This window comes from Triticum urartu, chromosome 7 (genome assembly GCF_003073215.2).
Source record: "Triticum urartu cultivar G1812 chromosome 7, Tu2.1, whole genome shotgun sequence".
NCBI classification, from domain to species: Eukaryota; Viridiplantae; Streptophyta; class Magnoliopsida; order Poales; family Poaceae; genus Triticum; species Triticum urartu.
Window position 1 is genome coordinate 208292216 of NC_053028.1, and position 24385 is coordinate 208316600.

Here is a 24385-nt window from a genome sequence, read left to right on the forward strand (position 1 = left end):
CAAGTCACTATGGGCTCTGGCTTGGTTGACCCTAGTGGTGACTCTAGCTGGGACGGTGCTAGCAGATGTAGAACTACGGTAGGATTGGATGAGCACCGAACAGTGGTCACAGGAACTCTTCGGAAGACCATGCTTCGATTGTCCTGTTCTCAAACAATCTGAAGTGCGAGGACGAAAAGGGAGGGATCGAATCTTGCGGGTAAAGTGTACAAACCTCTGCAGAGGGTTCAAACCTAATCGATTAGACGTGTCCCCGGTTACGGGCAATTTGAGCCTCTGGACTTGCATCTATGTCGGAACTCTCACCACCATACTGATAACTTAATTATGGGCAACTTATCATGATTTGGGCTATGAGACATCGGTTGGCGGAACCATGTCATGATAGTAAACTCTGTAGTACAGACTCCTGATATTCCTTTGTTGTATGGAAGATAAAATCAGCTTTTATGCAAACAAAACTCGGACCCAGAGCCACAAAGCCATATTGCATGTAGTATAGTTTATCATCTGTTTTTCTTACAGTGATCTTGCTGGTAGATTCAATGTACTGACCTACACGGCTGCAACATATCATGTTGCAGGATATTATTACGACGAGTGAGTTCCGTCGATTGGGTTATGGTCTACACTCAACTTGCCGATGCCGTTGATGGGACTCCACACCTGATTGTTTGTTTCCGCTGAGAATTATGAGGTATATATCAGTTTTGCGTTATTTATACATGTGATTGCACTTTGATATATACATTGATGTACTGTGTGTGCCAGCATACTGATCCAGGGATGGCACAGACACACAGAGACTTTACCGTCTGAGGTCGGGTTGCTACAATATATCACATCACGTCTTGACCATATCACATCACAACATGCCCTGCAAAAATGAGTTAGACGTCCTCTACTTTGTTGTTGCAAGTTTTACGTGGCTGCTATGGGCTTCTAGCAAGAATCATTCTTACCTACGCAAAAACCACAACATTAATTCATCAAGTTTGATGTTTTAACCTTCTTCAAGGACCGGCCGTAGTCAAATTCGATTCAACTAAAGTAGGAGAAACAAACACCCGCAAACCACCTTTATGGAAAACAAGTTGCATGCCAGTCGGTGGAACCGGTCTCATGTGCGTGGACATGTAAGGTTGGTCTGGGTCGCTTCATCCCAAAATACAACTGAATCAAAATAAGACATTGGTGGTAAGTAGTATGACTATCACCGCCCACAACTCTTTGTGTTCTACTTGTGCATATCATCTATGCATAGACCTAGCTCGGATGCCACTGTTGTGAAATGTTGCATGGAAAACAAAAAAATGTACGCACACGCAAGATCTATCCATGGATATGCATAGCAACATGGGGGAGAGTGTGGCTACATACCCTTATAGACCGTAAGTGGAAGCGTTTATTAACGTGGTTGATGTAGTCGAACTTCTTCGCGCTCCGACGGATCGAGTATGGAACGTACGTCACCTCCGCATTCAGCACACGTTCAGCTCAGTGACGTACTTACCTTCTTGATCCAGCAAGATGGCGAAGTAGTGAATGAGTTCTAACTGCATGACGGTGTGGTGACAGTGATGGTGAAGTTATCTCCGCAGGGCTTCGCCTAAGCACTACAAAAATATAACCGAGGGTGTAAACGGTGGAGGGGGCGCCGCACGGCTAAGCAATTGTTGTGGTTATGTGTGGCGCCCCGTTCCCACATATATATAGGTGGGAAGAGGGGAGAGGCCAGGGGGTGCCCCAAGTAGGTCCCAATCCTACTTGGGCTCCTACCCTTGGCCGCACCCCCTTTCCATATTTGTCGGAGGGGGGAAGGAAAGGTGGGAGAGGGAAGGAAGGGGGAGGCCGAATCCCCCTTCCTTTCTCCCACTTCGCCAGTTGCCATAGGGGGGTGCGCCAGCCCCTTGTGAGCTGGTGTGCTCCCCTCTAATAGCCCGATAGGCCCATTACCCTCCCGGGGGTGTCCGGTACCCCCTCCGGTATTCCGATGACTACCCGGTACACTCCGAAACAATTCTGGTGTCCGAATACAATCATCCTATATATAAATCTTTATCTTCGAACCATTCTAGAGCTCCTCGTTACGTCTGTGATCTAATCTGGGACTCCGAACAACATTCGGTCACCAAATCATATAACTCATATAACACTATATCGTCAACGAAGGTTAAGCATGCGGACCCTACCGGTTCGAGAACTATGTAGACATGACCGAGACACCTCTCCGGTCAATAACCAATAGCGGAACCTGGAGGCCCATATTGGCTCCTACATATTCTACAAAGATCTTTATTGGTCGAACCTTATGACAACATACGTAATTCCCTTTGTCCATCGGTATGTTACTTGCCCGAGATTCGATCGTCGGTATCTTCATACCTAGTTCAATTTACTGGCAATTCTCTTTACTCGTTCTGTAATACATCATCTTGAAAATAACTCCTTAGTCATTTTTCTTGCAAGGCTTCTGATGTTGTGTATTACCGAGAGGGCCCAGGGATATCTCTCCGATACTCGGAGTGACAAACCCTAATCTCGATCTATGCCAACTCAACAAACACCTTCGGAAATACCTGTAGAACATCTTTATGATGAACCAGTTATGTTTTGATGTTTGATAGCACACAAGGTATTCCTCTGGTATCTGAGAGTTGCATAATCTCATAGTCGAAGGAATATGTATATGACATTAAGAAAGCAATAGCAATAAACTGAACGATCATTATGCTAAGCTAACGGATGGGTCTTGTCCATCACATCATTCTCCAAATGATGTTATCCCGTTATCAAATGACAACACATGTCTATGGTTAGGAAACCTTAACCATCTTTGATCAACGAGCTAGTCTAGTAGACACTTACTAGGGACACGGTATTTGTTTATGTATTCACACATGTATTTAAGTTTCCAATCAATACAATTCTAGCATGAATAATAAACCTTTATCATGAATAAGGAAATATAAAATAACAAATTTATTATTTCCTCTAGGGCATATTTCCGTCAATTTGTTCCCTCTTAGTAGATGTGGTTCCGACATTGTAATTGATGACACCGTTGAAGAAAAGTGCTATCTTCTGAAGTGTCGGGCAAGCAACCCCCCCCCCTTGATCGCTCCGATACAATCCCACTCTTTCGCTCCTGCTCTCATTTACTGCATTTGGACAACAACGATTCAACTGTTACATGTGCGGTAGTTGAACCCCTTTCCTCTCCATGACCTGTCTTTGCCACAGTAAATAGTTGGAACCCACTAGCATGAGTAGGAGTGTGGTTTGAGCCATGATGTGCCTACTCATTCATGTTTGCTTGTTATGTGTGATATGCTTAGAGTTGTGTCAGGTGTGATTCATCTAGTATGGATTGGGATGTAAATGAACATGTCCTACTGATGAGAGCTAAGTGTGTGAACACGATTTGGTAAAGGTAGCGATGAGAGGCCATGTAGGAGTACATGGTGGGTTGTCTCATTGAAACCGTCCTCAGGAACTGAGTTTCGTGTATGTGATCCAAGAACAACTACTACCACACATTGGGCCCTGAAATATGACCCTGCTCGACTTATTAACCCCATGTCCTCTATCCAGGAGTGGCAAGTATGTGTTTGTAGTATGTTGGAGGTCGTGTGTAGTGCTGACCCAAGGGGTGGGCTATGAGGCGGTAGGCAAGTGGCGCAGTGTACCGACGCACCCGTTTGGTGGGTTCAGGAACCCTGCACACATCATTTGCGATCGTAGTGGAAACCTCGGCCGGACTTCCTTGCGGATGGAACCCGAATAGGCAATAAACCTGGACTAGAGACTTATGAGGTTAGTCAGGTTGTGGTCTACACCCACGTCGGCTTTCGCTTGAAGTCTGCCGAGCACATGTCGTGTGTAGACGCTAAGTGGTGGAAACTGAAGGAAATATGCCCTAGAGGCAATAATAAAGTTGTTATTTTATATTTCCTTATCCATGATAAATGTTTATTATTCATGCTATAGTTGTATTGATCGGAAACCTAAATACATGTGTGAATACATAAACAAATATCGTGTCCCTAGTAAGCCTCTACTAGACTAGCTCGTTGATCAAACATGGTTAAGGTTTCCTAACCATAGACATGTGTTGTCATTTGATAACGGGACAACATCATTAGGAGAATAATGTGATGGCATCTGTTCGCTTAGCATAATGATCATTCAGTCTTATTGCTATTGCTTTCTTCATGTCAAATACATATTCCTTCAACTAGGAGATTATGCAACTCCTGGATACTGAAGGAATACCTTGTGTGCTATCAAACATCACAACATAATTGGGTGATCATAAAGATTCTCTACGGGTATCACCAAAGGTATTTATTGAGTTGGCATAGATTGAGATTAGGATTTCTCACTCCGAGTATCGGAGAGGTATCTCTGGGCCCTCTTAGTAATACACATCATAAGCTTTCAAGCAAATGACTAAGGAGTTAGTCACGAGGTGATGTATTAAGGAATGAGTAAAGAGACTTGCCAGGAACGTGATTTAACTTGGTATGAAGATACCGACGATCGAATCTCAGGCAAGTAACAACCGATGGACAAAGGGAATTACGTATGTTTTCATAACGGTTCAGCCGATAAAGATCTTCATAGAATATGAAGGAGCCAATATGGGCATCTAGGTTCCGCTATTGGTTATCGACCAAAGAGGTATCTCGGTCATGTCTACATAGTTCTCGAACCCGTAGGCCGCACACTTATAGTTTGATGATGATATAGTAATATATGAGTTATGTGATTTGGTGACCGAATGTTGTTCGGAGTCTCGGATGAGATCACAGACATGACGAGGAGTTTCTAAATGGTCAAGAGGTAGAGATTGATATATAGGATGATAATATTCGAATGCTGGAAGTGTTTCGGGGGGTACTGGGTACTTATCGGATCACCGGAAGGGGTTCCGGGCACCCCCGGCAAATGATATGGGCCTTATGGGTCATGAGGGGAAATGCACCGGACATAAGGGGCTGGTGCGCTCCCCATATGGGCTGGCCTAAAGAGGAAAAGGAAAGGGTGGAAGGGAAAGGGAAGTGTGGATTACGATTCCCACTTCCTCCCCCCTCGTTTATATATTTGGCAGGTCTAGGCGCGCGGCTTGGGAGGGACTCCAAGTAGGATTTGTCCAACTTGAGCGCCTCCTATGGCTGCTCCTCCCTTCCTCCCACCTATATATATGGGGGGCGCCCTAGCACACACCAGATCAATTGTTAGCCATGTGTGGCGCCCCCCTCCACCATTTACACCCCCGGTCATATTGATAACCCACAAGCATAGGGTATCACAACAGTTTTCGAGGGTAGGGTATTCAACCCAAATTTATACATTCGACACAAGGGGAGCCAAAGAATATTTTGCAAGTATTAGTAACTAAGTTTTCAATTCAGTCACACATGGACATTAATTATCTACAGCAAAGTAATTAGTAGCACAGTAATCGTTTTGATAGTAGTAGCAATAGCAATAGCAACGCACTACAAAAAAAGACACATCCGTGACATTTTGAGACAAACGAAAAAAATTCTATCATACTTATGAAACTTCTATGATGATAATTGTGACAAAACCCGGCATCATCATAGATGTGGCGGGCTCCTACTTCTATGACAAAAAAATCATGACAGAAAATGGGCTTTTCGTCCTGGGCGGGCTGGAGACGCAGCTGCATGACATTCTTTGGGCCGTCCATGACGGAAAAAACCATGGTAGAGGCGAGGGCGAGGAAAATATCGGGTTGTTCCCGGTTACAGTGGGTGGTCGGGGCCGAGCGATGCACGGAGGTTTGCGCGTTTCTCTCGTACGCGCACGCACGTGGGTGCGAGGCATTGGGCTCTAACTGAACCCGAGCGACGCGTTCGCCTACTGAGCCCGAGCGATTGCACTGCAGGCTACGCGTTACTGAGCGATCGATCGATGGCTATTAACTAAACCCGATCGAGCGATTCCTTCGCTACTGCTGCTAACTGAAGCCAATCGATTTGCCTCTAGATGAACAATGAGCGTTGCTGGGGGGGGTCGATGAACAGTTCCCGGTGGGGGTGGATGAACAGGACCCCGTGGTGTTGCCTCTAGATGAACAGGACCCCGATCGATCGAGCAGTTGGGGCTAGATGAACAGGACCGCGTGGACGGCTGGACGAATAGGACGACCCCGTGGAGGGCTGGATGAACAGTAAATGGTGGAGGGATGGATGAATAGTAGCCCATGGAGGGTGGTTGAACAGGAGCCCGTGGAGATGGCTGGTTGAACAGTAGCCGGTGGAGTAGCGCGCGGTGGTCGCTGGATGAACATGAGCCCGTGGATGAATAGTCGCAGGTGGAGGCTGGAGGAGGTCGGCGATGGATGAACAATAGCCGGTGGAGGCTGGAGGGGGTCAACGGTGGAGATGAACAATATCCCGTGGAGTCCCGTTTTGCGGTACGCGACACCCCTCCCGATGAACAGGACCCCCGTTTTGATCATAGCGCTCCAACACTAGTCCGTTTCCTCTGTATTACGGTACGCCACACCCCTCTCGATCAATAGGATCCCATTTCGACCGTAGGAGGTCCGTTTCCTCCGTTTTGCGATACGCCAAACCCCTCCCGATGAACAGGATCCCATTTCAAACGTGGTCGGTCAAACACAAGGCCGTTTCCTCCGTTCTACGGTACGCCGGGCCTCGTTTCCATCAGCTGTTCCGTCCAAGCTGGTTGGCTCCCACGCGTTCCGTTGCCTCCCGATGAACACGACGCATTCCGTTGCCTCCTCATGAACACGATGACGACGCTGTTTTTTTTGCGGGCGACGACGACGCTGTTTCTTCGTTCCGACCCAGCCATGTACAAGAGCCCTGCCCGTACATATGCACGAGTAGGTGTTCGAGACCCCGCCCGTATGTACGTACGTGGCCGTATTTTCTTTCTTGCACACTGGTCGTTGTACGTACGTGTACATACTACGTGCGCGCCTCTACTACGACACGTGCGCGCCTCTACATCGACCAGAATGTACGTACACGTTCGCGGCCAGAATGACAACGCTACGTATGCTTCGACCAGGTGGGTCCCGATTGTCAGGCACTTCCTTGCGTGCGAAGATGTAGCTGGTGGGTCCTAGGAGTCAGGGGGGCAAATCGTTTTTTTGCCCGGACGCACTTCCTTGCATGCGAAGATGTTGCTGGTAGGTCCCAGCAGTCAGGGGGGAAACGTTTTTTTTTGCGAAATACGGTTGCTCGTCTGGTGGGTCCCTGCTGCCGGGTGGAGGAATCATTATTTTCCGCGTAATAAGGAGGCACTTCCTTGCTACGGCAGTGGACCCAGCTGTCAGCCTCTCCACTTACAGTCCACGTCCGATGGAAGCCTTTCCTTGACCATGTTGACCACGCCGCGCCGAGAGCACTAGGGCGGTGGACGACGGCAAGGCCTAGGAAGGGGACGACGTGGTGCCGGGGAAGACGCGGCAGTGGATGCCCACACGTAGAGGAGTATGAGGGTTCACTGGTTCGCTGCGGTGTGAGGCTGCCATCGCCGCAGAATAACAGGGGTTGTGGTTAAGTAGAGGGATTGCCTGGCCAGCGGTGGGAGTAGTAGGGGCGGTGAGGCCTCCGCGGCATCGCAGCCGGCCATGGGAGGCAGGAGCATGAGGCACGACCAGCGCTGGTTTGGGCGGCGGGAGCAAGAAGACCAGAGGTTGAAGCACTACGGCCGTTGGATGGACATCATACGGTCACTGGAGTTGGAATCGTTCCTATTGACTAAGTTGACAGAGCCCTCCGTCCCCGTCAACTTAGTTGGCCCACAAGTCAGCCTCCCACTATTATGGGTCCCAGCTAGCAAGGGGGTGTTCATTTTTTTGTGCGTAATAAGGAGGCACTTCCTTGAGTGCGAAGATATAGATGGTGGGTCCGACTTGTCAGCGGTGGGAACATTTTTTCGTGAAATACAGAGGCCCTTCCGGTGGGTCCCAACTGTATAAGGAGGCATTTCCTTGCGTGCGGCCGTGGACCCAGCTATCAGCCTCTCCACTCATAGTCTACTCCCGATGGTGTCGTTCGTTGACCACGTTGACCACTCCGCGCCGAGCGCATCCAAGGTGGTGGACGACGGCGAGGACCCGGACAGCAACGAGCCGGAGATGGGAAGACGCAGGAGTAGAGTCGCAGACGGAGAGGTGTACGAGGGTTAACTCATTCTGGTGCGGTGTGGTTCGGTAGTCGGTGGAGAAGAACAGGAGGTGTGGAGGGTTGGAGGAATGGCCTGGCCAACGGTGGAGTAGTGCTACACACCGAAGCGTGCTAAGCAGAGCTGCTAGCAACAGGAGGTGGGAGCAGGTGGTCCCGGCGGCGCTGGAGGAAGAAGACGAGAGATTGAAGATGGATGTCGGTCGTTGGATGTAAATCCAACGGTTAACGATGTTAGAATTATTTGTTGACTAAGTTGACAACGACTTGCATTGGCTTCGAACTATTGGCCCACATTTCATCCTCCAAAAATGTGGCACGTATTCAACCCATTTTTCAGAATTTACAGTCTTTTTTGTGTGGTAGAATTTACAGTCAATTTTATCTCTTTTTTTTTGAATTACAGTCCATCAGCTGGGCTGGGTGAACAAATAATGTAGCGTCCATGCGGCCCATTTATGTTTTTCCTAAAAATTACAGGCCATTTGCACTTTCTCGAAATACACGATTTTGCTCGGCTGATTCTAATTATAATATTGGGCTGGGTGCAGCAATGTTATCAAAAACTAAACAGGGGCTGAGAATTTTGTGATATATATAAAATAAGTGATTTATTATTACATTGGTCCTTAAATCTTACCAAGCTTTTATACAAAATCACCAGGATTTTCGTTGCCAAAAAAATCCAGGATTTTATTGTTAAGAAATTATTTTTATAAGTTAATAAGATGTGGGATATTGTTTTCTTACATATGTAAGTATCTGTTAAATATATGATGACAATAACAATAATATATAATAACATATAAAATAATTTAAATATATATAATATAGTTAGAAGGGAAACATAAGTTGGACCATGCGTTCCTACTCTTATATAGAAAAACAGAACAGACCTCTGCATTTTCTTCAAAAAAAATACAAAAATTGGGCTATTGATATTTCAGGAAAAATAAAACCTCAGACGGGAGGTCCATAGACCGGTTGATACATGACGGCCCTCAAGAAAATACAAACAGGCCTATGGACCTCCCAGCCGAGGTCATGGGCTGCGCATGTTAAAAAAGAAAGCCTAGACGGGGCAGCCCAAAACCCAACTGATACTTGCTGCCCCAGTGATAATAAATGATACCTGCCAGCTCCCCGGCTTCGTTGTAAATTTATCTCCTATAGTAACTACGTTGAAGCACCTAAAAAATGTAACTATGTTGACAAACCCGTGGGCCCCAACGTCAGTATAGCATTAGGAGGGAGTATTTTTTCGATGAGGCACTTGCTTGGGTACAGCCATAGACCTGGTGGGTCCCGACTATCCGCCTCTCCACGTACAGTCCTCTCCAGATTCCTCTTGTTTGTTCAGCATGTTCACAACGGCAGACAGCGGTATCGCAGCGAGCGCACAAAGGCGCAGGAGGAGATCCGACCACCTGAGGAAGTCCCTTATTAGTAACGAAACAACTGAACTAGCCTAATGGCCGAGTTACACTACCCGACAGCTGTTCCGCCCGGGTTCGATTCCACCTGTGTAGAGAAAATATCTCCAAAAAAATTCCCTCTGCCTTTATTGACATGTGGGTCCCAATTGTCATCTACGCACACCACGTCCAACACTTGCCAAAACTTCGTCCCTCGTTTTCTCTGTTTTTCGCACACTCGACATTGTGTGGGCATTTTGAAAATAGCATATCTTTTTGACTGTGCATCATATGAAGATGTGCTATGCATGAATGTTGATCAGCATGATGTTAACTAGCTGGTAGTTCCAGTTTTGACCATGAATAAAACTTCCAACATGATGTTAGCACTGTTTGAAAAGGCCGTGTTAATATAAATGCTCTGCCTCTGAAAGTTGCAGTTTCTTATCTGAAACTAAACTTGGAGTTTCTTATCTGAAACTGAAACTTGTAGTTTCTTCTCTGAGAATCACATTGTCTGCACTTTTATACTCCTATGAAACTACATTTTTTAAGTGCTAGAAATAGATATCTAGAATTCATAAAATACTTCATATGCTCAATACTGCAAATCTGAAATTCAAAAGACATTCATATCTAAAAGTACTCTCAAAGTACACAACACAAAACACAATTCACAACCTGCAAATACTGACAATCCTAAGCTCCTCCTGACAATTCACAACCTGCCCGACTATTGGGCTGGGCGGCAGTCCCTCCTATTCCTTGGCGGCAGACAGCAACCCCGTGAGACGATGTGAATGGCGAGGGAGAGGATGGCGGGGAAGCGTCGTCAGGCCAACTGGTTTTCTCCTCTTGCAGTTGGATTTGGTCAATGAAGACTACACCGGCTCGCTCTGGCACGACACCCTGTAGATGCTCGATCCTTCAACCTCTGGTGGATGCTCCATCAGGGATCGATACTCCCACCACCGCTCCGTCATGATCGGATTCGGTGAATCTGTTTGCTCCATGGCCCACAGGAGAAGCTCTATGTACTACCGCGCGACTCCCTCCGGGAGTATCGCCGCCTTTTCGCACTGTTGTAGATATTTGGCCACGGATGTCGCCGTCGCCGCTAGCTGGTCCTTGTTGTCAAACCAAGACTGTATCTCCAACATCCTAGCTAGCTTCATAGGGTTGCCATTTGCGATCCTCACGTATCGGTTGTAATCCTCCATCGATCTACTTCTCCACAGCACCTTCACTCGCCGGCGGTGGTTTTTGAATGTAAGAGGAGAGGAGCAGCGCTGGTTTTGGATTAGAACGGGAGAGGAGCGATGCTGGTTTTGGATTGGAACAGGAGAGGAGGGGCGGTGGTTTTGAAATGGAAGAGGAGAGGAGCGGCGCTGGATTTAGATTGGAATGGGAGAGGAGCGGTGGTGGTTTAAGAGGAGAAGAGCGAAAGAGCGGCGCTGGTCATGGAAGTATTTTTTGTTTTGCGTATTTTGGGTCAAAGTTTGACCACATACTATATTTGACAAGCAAAATGTGAATGCATGTCACCAAAAATTGTATTGTTTGGTTCATATGTGAATGTACTTTCAAATTATATTATTTTTGCAACGTATAACATATATTTTATTTGTGAAAATCATGGTCAATTATGACCCAGAATAAAAGGGAGACTAGTTAATGTGGGGTCGCTTTCTTAATTGGAGGGTAAATTGATTTTGATTTTGATCTAGTCACAGCGCGCCAGCCCTCTCGTCCAATCCTAAATCGCTGTCGCACGCTCCTCTCCGTCTTTTCCATTGCAAAACCACCTCCTCTCCTCTCCATCATCTCCATTCAAAAACCACCATCTCACCTCTCCCTCTTCTCCATTGCAAAACCACCTCCTCCCCTCTCCATCATCTGTCACATCCCTAGTTCTGGTATGACCTAGACTAGCCAGTCATGTGTGCATCATGTTTAAATTTTATTTAAATTTTAAATGGGGATTTGTGAAACACTCAAAAATCATTTCTGGAAATGACCCAGATAAAAATTGCTCCAAAAAGGTCCAAGAAAATGTTCATGTCTCTCCCTGAAAATATTGGTCAGAGTTAAAATTCAAACCAATATTATTAGGAGCTCATAGATATTTATTTTGGCCATTTGGAATTAATGCAATAATTATTTGCATTGGATATATATATGTTATATATTTTATATATGTCCAAAAAATTTGAATTTTGGTGAGGTGCTTTGGATTAATCCCTTAGGTCCATGCAAAAATTGATCGAAGTAAATAAAATGATTTAGTATTTTACTAAATCAGAACAAATTATCAGAAAAATGCAATCTATCCATCTATACCATTTTCATGCATGACAAACCAACTTATACCTGTTGTATAGGTGAAAACACATGAATGGCATTTATAAGAGTTTATTTTGGAGATACATTTGAACCTTTGGTTCAAATGGACTTCATGCAAGTGAATGCTATCTGCATTAGCTCAAACAACATCACATCTACATGCCATGTTCATGCATCACATTGTTGCATATGATTGTGTATTGATTGTTGACACCGTTCCTTCTCGATAGGTCCTGCTCCGGAGAGTGCTCCAGAGTACCTGTCTGAGGAGCAGTGCCCCCCTGTTGATCTACCAGGCAAGCAAACCCCCTTGTTCATTTTGATACAATCCTACCCTCTCGCTCCCGCTCTCTTTTATTGCATTAGGACAACAACGATTCAACTGCTACTTTATGCTGCGGTAGTTGAACCCATTCCTCTACATGACCTGTCGTTGCCATAGTAAATAGTTGAAACCCACTAGCATATGTAGGAGTTGATTGAGCCATGTTGTGTTCCTACCATGCATTGCCTGCTATTGCTTAGAGTATGTCAGGTCTGATTCATTGGGAATGAATTGGAGTGCAATGCTATGTTCTGATGTTGGGAGTTAAGTGTGTGAACACGATTTGGTAAAGGTAGCGGTGAGAGGCCATGTAGGAGTACATGGTGGGTTGTCTCATTGGGACCGTACCTAAGAACTGAGTTCCGTGTAAGTTGTCCAATGACTAGCTACTACCACACATTGGGCTCCGGGCGCTCCAAGCTCTCTCGACTTATTAACCGGCTTGATCGCTGTCCAGGAGTTGCAAATAGTTTTTGGTGTTTGTAGGTAGTGTTACTAGTCTACCAAGTGGCACCCGGCCAGGTGGGCTTGGGAGAGACTAGGCATAGTGGCATGGTGTACCAAGTGGAACCTGGATGGTAGGCTTGGGAACCCTGCTCACATCATTTGGGGCCGTGAGCGACACCCCGGCCGGATCTCCTTGCGGATGGAACCCGAATATGCGATAAACCTGGATGAGAGACTTGTGTGGTTAGTCAGGTCCTGGCTGACACCCTTGCTGGGCTACCGCTTGAAGGTTGCTATGTACACGTCGTGTAAACGGCGATAAGTGGTGAGGGCGTCTGTGAAGAAGTACATCCTTGCAGGGTTTTCATGATCTATTCGAATAGCCGGGTCTGTGGTTATGGACTTCTTGGATGCTTACGTGGTACATAGACAACTTGAAATGGATACTCTAAAATGCTCAAGAAAAGTGTGAGTGCTATGGATGGCCTTCTCGTCAAGAGACGGGAATGAATCCATAGTAGTGTATTGATGTGCTGATTAGTGGACTCGTGTGCGCTTTCGTACCTCAAAGGACTTACTCGTAGTCATAGAATAGGATAGCCACTGAGTCAAAGCTGGCTTGCTGCAACTGAACCCCACATTGCCTCCTTGATACTAATGCATGTATTATAGGATCTGATGTAAGTCTTATTGAGTACCTTTGTACTCACGTTTGCTTTATTTATGTTTTGCAGATGAGACATCTGTCTCACTTGTAGTTCCGCTTGGACTTCGACGAGTAGCTTGTTACCCCAGCTACGATCTTGTACCCTTGGGAGGGACCTGTAGATAGTCAGGCTTCTCAGCCTTTTTCAGTTGTAGATGTCTGTACTCAGACATGTAATGCTTCCGTTGCTTGTATGCTCTGAATGATTGGTCATGAGACCCCTGTTTGTATTATGCTATGTGGCTCTTCTGGGCCTTTATCTATATCAGTTTGAGTTATGTTGTGATGCCATGTTGTACAACACATACTTGCATGTTATGCATATGTGTGTCGTGTATTGCTATGTGTGGGATCCGAAAACCTAGTTGTCTATCCTTGGTAGCCCCTCTTATGGGGAAATGTAGTCTGGTGCTTCCACTAAACCATGGTAGTCCGCTACAGCCCGGTTCACCAGAGTCCTAATAGCCTAGCTCTACTGCTCCGGAACATTTAGACTGGCCGGCATGTGATTCAAATCGTTCCTGTGTCTGTCCCTTAGGGGAAATGTCACACAGTGATTTCCGGAGTCCTGCTAGCCTGCTACAGCCTGGATTCACGGAGTCCTATTAGCCCAGTTGCTACAGCCCAGATTCACACGCTGATGACCGACATGCTCGATGTTGTTTCATGTATGCATGTCCCCGTAAGTTAGTGCCACTTTGGGTTCGCGACTAGTCATGTCGGCCCGGGTTCTCTGTCATATGGATGCTAGCGACACTATCATATACGTGAGCCAAAAGGCGCAAACAGCCCTGGGGTCAGGTAAGGTGACACCCGTGGGAATACCGTGCGTGAGGCCGCAAAGTGATATGACGTGTTACATGCTAGATCGGTGTGACTTAGAATCGGGGTTCAGACAGCTTTTGTATCAGAGCCTGACTTCCTATAGGATTTCCAAGCCAAAATGGTCGAAGTTGAGTCTAGAAAGTCTTTAGTTATATAAGGGAATTGATTGTGGAAGGGAAAATAAGGCTCTTTTTACTCCTTATACCTCATGCCTTCTGATCGGAGTCATCCTATCTTTCCTACGGGGTTAAGGAACTGGGCTTGCTCTTCCGTCTATCAGGAGCACGAGTTACTACTCCATAGTCTCTTAGGATTGGTTGATTAGAGTCATATTCCAGTTTTCGAGTATTCCCGGTGTAGTCTGTTTAGTACTATCACAAAACCTTGAGTGATGATGATGAGTATGGTACTACCTCATCGTTTGCAGGATGTCTCATTTTGAGCATTTTACTGCCGTTATGCTGCCGGAATTATCCTAGGAGTTCAATAGATAGTATTTTCCTTGTACTACATTCTACATACTTATGTTGATGTTGAATCCATCCTTGTTTTCCCTTGGTTGGTTCTTCAGGATATCGTCAGCTAACCGAAGTTCTGTTGCTCATAGTCGGAACCACGGAGATGGTAGGGATGAGGATCCTCCCGACCAGTCTACGTTGGCAAAGTTCATATTAGAGGTTGAGATGAACAAGCGAGCGTCTAACCGCTTGTTAGCACGTATTGAGGAGAACACCGCCCATCAGTACAAAGAGTCTGCGTCCATTCATGACTTCATTGGCCTGAAACCACCTACCTTCCATCATTCCATTGAGCCACTCGATGCCGATGACTGACTCCGTAGTCTCACTATCAAGCTGCATTCTGCGAATGTAGCTGAAGGTGACAAGGTCGTCTATGCTTCTTATCACCTGGAGGGTCTTGCTAGTCTTTGGTGGCAGAACTATGAGGTTATGCTTCCAGTTGGCCAGATACCCACCTGGAGAGATTTCACTGAGGCTTTTTGCGAGCATCACATTCCTCAGGCTCTCATTGACCGCAAGAGAGTAGAGTTCTGTAGTTTCACCCAAGATAAGATGGTTGTTGATGCTTACAGTAGAGAGTTTGAGAACCTCGCCCGCTATGCTACAGAAGAGGTGTCCACAGATGCCAAGAAGCAGGCTAGGTTTCAGAAGGGTCTCAACCCCAAGTTGCATCGTGATCTCCACCTGCATCACTGTGATACATTCCAGGCCCTTGTGAACAAGGCCATTAATGTAGAGACAACTCAGCTCACTTACGAGGAGTCTCGTAAGCACACCTATGATTTGGGTTCTTCCTACGGTTCTAGTTCTCAGAAGCGCTGGATTTCGGTTCCGAACTCCGCTCTTCCACCCAGTTATTCGCCAAGGCCATCTTATGTGGTACCTTCCCCAGTAAAGTTGTATGCTCCACCCAGGCCTATTGGTAGACCGCTTGTCAACACGAGTCCGTGTCCTACTTCAGGGACTTGCTTCACATGCGGAGAGCCAGGACACTATGCACGTGACTGCTCTCAAGCCAACTATGCTCCACCCCAGCCCGAGGAGTCTGTTCTTCGTGGTAAGCCATCACGCAAGACGATCAGTGTCAAGTCAGCTTCCACTAAACATGGACATGTGCATCACATCTCAGCTAAAGACGCTCATGATGACCCGGATGTCGTTCTTGGTACAATCCTTGTCAACTGCCATCCAGCATCGGTTCTGTTCGATACTGGAGCATCTCACTCCTTCATTTATGAAAGCTATGCTAGCTTGCACAACATTTCATTTTGTGATATGCCCTCTCCACTAGTCATTCAAACTCCTGGATCCAAATGGCAAACTTCTAGTGTAAGCCATGGTAATGAAATCCTTGTCGACAGACTTGTATTCCTTGCATCACTTATAGCCCTCAAGTCTACAGATATTAACATCATCTTGGGTATGGATTGGATGAAAGCTCATTATGCCAAGATAGATTGCATCACCAGGTCTGTTCAGCATACACATCCATCTGGCAAGATAGTCACTGTCTCCACTAGAGTTGCAAAGTGTCAGCTCTATTCTCTTAATGCTAGCCCTCTTCCAGACCTTGAGGATATCCCCGTAGTCCGTGACTTTCCGGATGTCATTCCTGAGGAACTGCCAGGTATTCCACCTGAAAGAGATGTAGAGTTTGTCATAGATCTTATCCCCGGAACCGCCCCAATTTCTAGGAGACCTTACAAGATGGCACCCTTAGAGCTATCTGAGCTTAAGAAACAGCTTGATGAGTCCTTGCAAAAGGGTTTCATCCGTCCTAGTTATTCTCCTTGGGCTTGCCCCGTCCTTTTCGTCAAGAAGAAGGATGGTACAGACCGTATGGTTGTAGATTATCGTCCCATTAATTTGGTCATGATAAAGAACAAGTATCCGCTCCCCAGGATCAATGACCAGTATGATCAGCTCGCTGGATCCTCAGTCTTTTCCAAGATGGATTTGAGGTTAGGCTACCACCAAATCAAGATCAGAAATGGGGGCATTCCTAAGACGGCTTTTGTCACTCGTTATGGCCAGTACAAGTACACCATCATGTCCTTTGGTCTAACTAATGCTCCAGCTACAGTTTCCCGCTTGATGAACTCGATCTTCATGGAGTACTTAGATAAGTTCATTGTGGTTTACCTCGATGATATTCTTATTTACTCGAAGAACGAGGGAGGACATGCCAAACATCTTAGACTTGTGTTAGAGAAACTCAAAGAGCACCGCTGTCGGTGTCAAAACCGGTGGATCTCGGGTAGGGGGTCCCGAACTGTGCATCTAAGGCGGATGGTAACAGGAGGCAGGGAACACAATGTTTTACCTAGGTTCGGGCCCTCTTGATGGAGGTAAAACCCTACGTCCTACTTGATTTATTGTTGATGATATGAGTATTACAAGAGTTGATCTACCACGAGATCGGAGAGGCTAAACCCTAGAAGCAAGCCTATGGTATGATTGTATGTTCTCCTACGGACTAAAACCCTTCAGTTTATATAGACACCAGAGGGGGCTAGGGTTACACAAGGTCGGTTACAAAGGAGGAGATATACATATCCGTACTGCCTAGCTTGCCTTCCACGCCAAGTAGAGTCCCATCCGGACACGAGACGAAGTTTTCAATCTTGTATCTTCATAGTCCAACAGTCCGGCCAAAGGATATAGTCCGGCTGTCCGGAGACCCCCTAATCCAGGACTCCCTTAGTATCCCCTAAACCAGGCTTCAATGACGATGAGTCCGGCGCGCAGTATTGTCTTCGGCATTGCAAGGCGGGTTCCTCCTCCGAATACACCACGGAAGAATTTGAATACAAGGATAGTGTCCGACCCTGCAAAATAAGTTCCACATACCACCGTAGGGAGAATAATATTTCCACAAATCTAATCTGCTGACACATTTTGGCAACATGACATTATGCCACTGCCCAGTGATTATTCGAACCGTTTCTTTTAACTAGCCCCGCACATAACGCGAGGCAGTTTCTTGACACGTCTTGTCAAAGCAGAGATCGTGTCCCCTTATTATGGGATTCTCATCAATACGGGCGTGGGTAACCCAACCGCGCCATCGATTACGGCGCTTGGGGGATAAGCGAGTTTTACCAGGCTAGTGGGGGCGCATAGTTTCGGCCTACCTTATAAAGGTACAAGGTTTAACCTTTTTCTACCCACGCCTTCTTCCTCCTTGCTCATCCATTCTTGCGCGCTCGAGCTCCAATGCCCAAGTCCACAACCTTCCCCTCAACCTTCTCCAATCATGTCTAGAGCGGGAGGCAAATGGATGGCTTCCTCCGTTACGGAGGGAGACATCAAGAAGCTGCGTGGAGCCGGATACTTAGCCGTGAATATCGCGCATCGGCTGCCCGCTGCGGGGCAGATCGTTCCTACCCCTGAACCTCACGAGAGGGTAGTCTTCCTCCACCACTTCCTCCGTGGACTGGGGTTTCCCCTTCATCCATTCGTCTGTGGTCTCATGTTCTACTACGGGCTGGACTTCCATGATCTGGCCCCGAACTTAATCCTCAACATTTCGGCGTTCATCGTCGTGTGTGAGGCTTTCCTCCGCATCCAGCCCCACTTCGGCCTGTGGTTAAAGACCTTCAATATCAAGCCGAAGGTGGTGGGAGGCCAACAAGAAGAATGCGTTGGAGCCATGGTGGGCAAGATGCCCAATGTTATATGGCTTGAAGGCTCCTTCGTGGAGACCATAAAGGGGTGGCAATCGGCGTGGTTCTACATCACCGAGCCGCGCGACACCAACTGGGTGGCTGCCCCCGAGTTTCGATCCGGAATCCCCACGCGGCTCACCTCCTAGAAAGAGAAGGGTCTGTCCTGGGGTTCACCGATGGAGCTGGACGGACTCTAGAAATGTATCCAGAATATTGCAGGCAAGAAGCTCAAGCTTGTCAACATAGTCCAGGTCATGCTCATCCGCCGGATCCTCCCGTGTCAACAACGGGATTTCAACTTGTGGGAGTTCGACCCGGCCTAGCACCAGACTCTGAGCGAGCTATTCGACACGACGCACAAGGACGTCTGGAGGGTGTTGTTCAAGGGCGCCGAGGTCCCTCCCTCTCTCACCGAGGACCGCGGGCTAAGCGCAAAGCGCCTAGCGCATTTGGTGAGTTCTATACACCTGGTAGGATATTTATTTCCCCTAGCTTAACCATGTGCGGGGTCTGAGCTCCATGCCTTTGACAGGACAGGGTGGAGACGTCGGGGCAGATTAACCGTCCGGTCCCTCTGCCTGAATACACTATGGACGCTCTCCTGACGGAGATGCTGACTCCGGCTCCTTACAAGGTGCTGGAGAAGACCAAGAAGGCCAAGGGAAGCCGAAAGAGTTCCCGACGCCAGGTGTTATGGGACTCATCGTCCGATAACTCTGCGACGCACTCCTCCCCCGAAGACGAGGAGGAAGATGAAGATGCTACCCCTCCAGTCGGGGGAGACAAGAAAAGGAAGGCCGCCCCAACCGGGGGGGGGCCGAAGGGTCCAAGAAGGGAAGGACTCTCCTTCCGGACTACTCCACCACCGCCGCCGAAGGCAAAGACGAGTGGCTGCTCAGGGCCAAGCCCCGGGCGAAGTCGTAAGTATTTGGATGCCAGAGTAACTCATAGCATACCTTTGTCGTACTGCTTCTGCTAACGCCGAATTATGATTATGCAGACCGCCACGAGCCCGTATCGACGTATCTTCGTCGGACAGCTCCCTGGGTTCATCGGATATGGATAGCGATCCACTTCAGACCGCCACCTCCCCTTGCCCTATAGACAACGCCGAGGTATTGTCTCAAGAGGCACCGGGTCGAGGGGAGATAGTCCCGGAGGCGCCTCAAGGCGACCTTCCGGATTCCGGGAGCAGAGGGAGCAAGGCTCCTGAGGGCTCCGAGTTAGGCCCTCAGCCGAACACCGCGCTAGAACCTCTAGTGGTTTCGGACTCAGGCAGGCGGCCTCCTTCCAAAAGGGGAAAGACGCCTGTGCTGGCGACCTCGGTCCATCCAAAGGCACCGGACAGTCTGCTGGGAGCGCTTCGCAGCGCTTCCATCGACGAAGGGCACCGCACTATTATGAGTGCGGTGATCCAGAAGGTTCAGTCGGCCAAGAGCGGACTGACTGAAGCCTATGCTAGCCTTCTAACAGGCTTTGAGGTAAGTATGTGAAATATAGGAATAATATTACCGCATAGACAGTAGCCCCTGATGCTCTGTTCGGTGTTCACAAAGAAAAGCCGAACAGAGGATCAAACAATATCGCAGGAGTCTAATATAAATATGTCTATATGCGTATGCAGGCTTCGCTGCTGGCCTCTGCCGCACTGAGTGCGGAGGTTGCCGCACTGAAGCAGGACCTCAAAGGGTCCAAAGAAGAGCTCGGCCTTGCCAAGAGGCAGCTCGAGGAGAACAAAGGTAATTAATACCAAGTCTATGGATATATAAAAAATAATGCAATTGCAAAATGATAGGATCATCGTAAATTTGCCAGGGGCCACGACCGAGGTGGCGACCCTGAAGAAAGCACTATCCAAGGCCGAAAACAAAGCGGCCAAGGAGCGCACCGAGCGGGAAAGGCAGGAGGCATGGGTGGGCGAGGTGCAGCACGAGCTCCACGCTCTCGTGATGAAGCACGAGGTGTTGGAGCTTGACTTGAAGACGCGAGAGTCCGAGCTTGCCGCGGCCCTCGAGAGTGCAAAGAATGCCAAGGCCGAGGCCCAAAAGGCCCTCCAGGATATTGATGCGATGAAGAAGATAGCGGCGGGTAAGGCATTCTATATGCAAAGCAAGCATGTGAAAGTAAATTACTTGTTACTTACTCGAATCCGGAGCTCTCCAGGAGCATTCGCAGATTTGCCCCGCAGTGTGTCGGATGCCGCACAGTTTTACCAGGCCGAGGAGGGAAGCTCAACGGAGAAGTTGTTCTGGTCTCAGTATACTGGGACCGAACACCCGATGCCTTTGAGCGACCAGCTGAAGCAACTGGTCGAGCTACACAAGGCGGCCGAACATGCCATGAAGGGCTTTATAGTCTGGATGTGGCCTGGAGACGCCATTCCCAACACCTACTTCGGCCTGGTGAGGCGGCTTGTGGATGCCTGCCTACGGCTGGAAGTCATCAAGCTGTCCGTCTACATCGAAGGTGCACGCCGGGCTTTCGCCTGTGTGAAGGTGCAATGGGCCAAGATGGACACCGTGAAGCTAGTGAAGGAAGGGCTGCCGCAGGGCAAGGAGCATTGCTACCCCGAGATGTACTATGAGGGTGTCCTGGAGGGTGCCCGTCTCGTAGCGGACGTGTGTACAAAAGATGTAATATTTGAGTAAAATTGCTCGTGTGATCTTGTATTATGAAAACTTGTTCATATGCGCTATGCAACGCTTGTCTGAATTTAAAATATTACCTTATGTTCGGCTGTTTATCAAATCTGAGAGATGGCTAGTCGTTGGCTTCTGCCCCCACGACAGGAGTGCTGGGGTGTTTGGGATAAACCTGAGCACTCTTGTTCCCATTGTTGGGTCCTTCGAGGGAGGTGCTCAGCACAACGAAGAAGGCAATCGGACCATAATGCGTTATCACTCTCACTTAGCCATAGAATTCTGTAATTTTAAATTTCGGCGAAGCCCCTAGTATTTGGAAGGCCAAATTTGGGGCGCGATACACGCCTTAAGCCGGACAGGGCCGACTCCTCGCTCTAAGCGGCATAAGTCTTTAGGGACTTGAAACCTCTCGAACAGCGACCAGTCTCTCGCCTTATCATGACAGTCAGTTTTAGCTTTCTCTACTGAGGTGCTTAGCCCAGCAGAACTGGGGCACAATCGCAGTAGTTCTCCCAGTGCTACCTTAGCCGATATAGCAGAATGTAAGGTACCAAAACATGGGAGCCGGACAAACCCAACTATTGACCCAAGACATGATTCGGAGCTGATGCATATAATGCTATAAGTTCGGGGTGCCGCACTGTCGAAAGTGTTCGGGCTTCTCACGCCGTATTATGGGGTATGCTTAAGCCCCTAGCGTATTGGCCGTACCAGAGTGTACGGGTGCTAGATGTCGTGAATGAACATATATATAAAAAGGAAGAATGCAATAATAGTCTTAATGCTATGCATTGTTTATTCAAAAAGGTGCGTTAAAGCAGAATGATACAAGTAGTGCGATAAGCAAAAAGTAGGACTGTTTGACATGTCCCGTCCAAGGGCAAGTTGGGGAATAGTATTAAAGCAAATATTTCACTCGTTATCATAATCCACCTGGGAGTTCCGTGGTGTGACGTAGCTTTCTGCCTCCTTGGTTGCTGCATCATGTGTTCGGCAATCGTGCTGCCAGACAGGGTTTCCGGAGATTAAAGTCCTGAAAGAGAAAAATAACAAAGTGGGAATCCCCTAGTGCGGTTTAAGCCGCGACCTGGGGCGTGCCCCAGTCGTGCCCCCCTCCCCACCTGTGCCCATGGTATTTTTAATGCGTAATTGTGTACGTGTGGCACGGATTTTGCTGTTTGGCTAGGACTGGGGTGGGGGCCGCATTGCTATGTGAGCTCGAAATGTGCCAGGCGGTCATGTTGCCGATTACTCCGGGCGCGCTTGAAGGTGCCCGGGTCCTTAATCGCCGAACTAGTGGATTGCCTTAAGAGGCTGCTTTGTGTTTCTACTGCGAGGGCCGCATTGTGCTCCTCCGTGCGGAGAGAGCGCTCTGTGTTTCCATTGACTGTGATGACCCTCCGAGGTCCTGGCATTTTGAGCTTGAGATATTCATAATGCGGTACCGCATTGAATCTTGCGAATGCGGTTCGCCCGAGCAGTGCATGGTAGCCACTACGGAACGAGACTATGTCGAAGATTAACTCTTCGCTTCGGAAGTTATCCGGGGATCCGAAGACCACTTCCAGAGTGACTGAGCCTGTGCAATGGGCCTCTACACCTGGTATGACACCTTTAAAGGTCGTTTTTGTGGGTTTGATCCTTGAGGGGTCTATACCCATTTTGCGCACTGTGTCCTGATAAAGCAGGTTTAGGCTACTGCCGCCATCCATAAGGACTCGAGTGAGGTGAAATCCTTCAATGATTGGGTCTAGGACCAATGCGGCGAATCCACCATGACGGATACTAGTGGGGTGGTCCCTGCGGTCGAAGGTGATCGGACAGGAAGACCATGGGTTAAATTTTGGGGCAACTGGCTCCAACGCATATACGTCCCTGAGCGCACGCTTCCGTTCCCTCTTGGGGATGTGGGTTGCGTATATCATGTTCACCGTCCGCACTTGAGGGGGGAACCTCTTATGTCCTCCAGTGTTCGGCTGCCGGGGCTCCTCCTCCTCATCACTATGTGACCCCTTATCTTTATTTTCGCATTTAACTTGCCGGCCTGCTTGAACACCCAACAATCCCTGTTGGTGTGGTTGGCTGGCTTGTCGGGGGTGCCGTGTATTTGACACAAGCGATCGATTATACGGTCTAACCTGGACAGGCCCGGAGTTCTTCTTTTGAATGGCTTTTTCCGCTGACTGGGTTTAGAGCCTTTGAATCCGGCGTTGACTGTCGTATCCTTGGTATTGTCACTGTTAATGCGGCGCTTATGCTTGTTGCGACGTGACCTGCCATTGCCGTCCTTGGTATCCGAAGTACCATGGTTCTTTGATATGTTATTACTGCGAGCCAGCCAGCTGTCTTCTCCCGCACAAAAGCGGGTCATGAGTGTCGTGAGGGCTGCCATAGATTTCGGCTTTTCCTGACCAAGGTGCCGGGCTAGCCACTCGTCGCGGATGTTGTGCTTGAAAGCTGCTAGGGCCTCTGCATCCGGACAGTCGACGATTTGATTTTTCTTTGTTAGGAACCGTGTCCAGAATTGCCTGGCCGATTCCTCTGGCTGCTGAATTATGTGGCTCAAGTCATCGGCATCTGGTGGTCGCACGTAAGTGCCCTGAAAGTTGTCGAGGAATGCGGCTTCCAGATCTTCCAAACAGCCAATGGACTCTGCTGGCAAGCTGTTGAGCCAATGTTGAGCTAGTCCTTTGAGTTTGAGTGGGAGGTATTTGATGGCGTGTAGGTCATCACCACAGGCCATGTGGATGTGCAGGAGGAAATCCTCGATCCATACCGCAGGATCTGTTGTGTCGTCGTATGATTCTATATTTACGGGTTTGAAACCCTCTGGGATTTGATGATCCATTACTTTGTCTGTGAAGCATAACGGGTGTGCGGCGCCTCTTTACTGGGCTATATCGCGACGCAGCTCGAATGAGTCTTGCCCGCTGTGTTCGGCCCAGCCGGACTTACTTTTACTGTATCCAGCGTGATGATTATCGTCTCGCATAGTGGCGCGCCCTCGTGATCCGTAGATCGATCTTGCATGTTTTGCTTTTTCCTCCAATACGTCTCATAGGTCTGGCATATTTCCCCATGCCTTTTTATTTGAATGACGTCGGGGTGCGGGCTGAGCTTTTGGCACGAATGTCTCTCTGTCGCGGCCACGAGGTGGCCGATCAGCCGCGTCATACCTGTCGGGGTAGCAATCCTCCAGTCGGGGTAGCAACCTGCGCTTTGCGTAACTCTTGGAGGGGCGTTCGAGTTTATATTCCTCGGCCGCCAGGACTTTAGTCCATCTGTCAGCTAGCAAATCTTG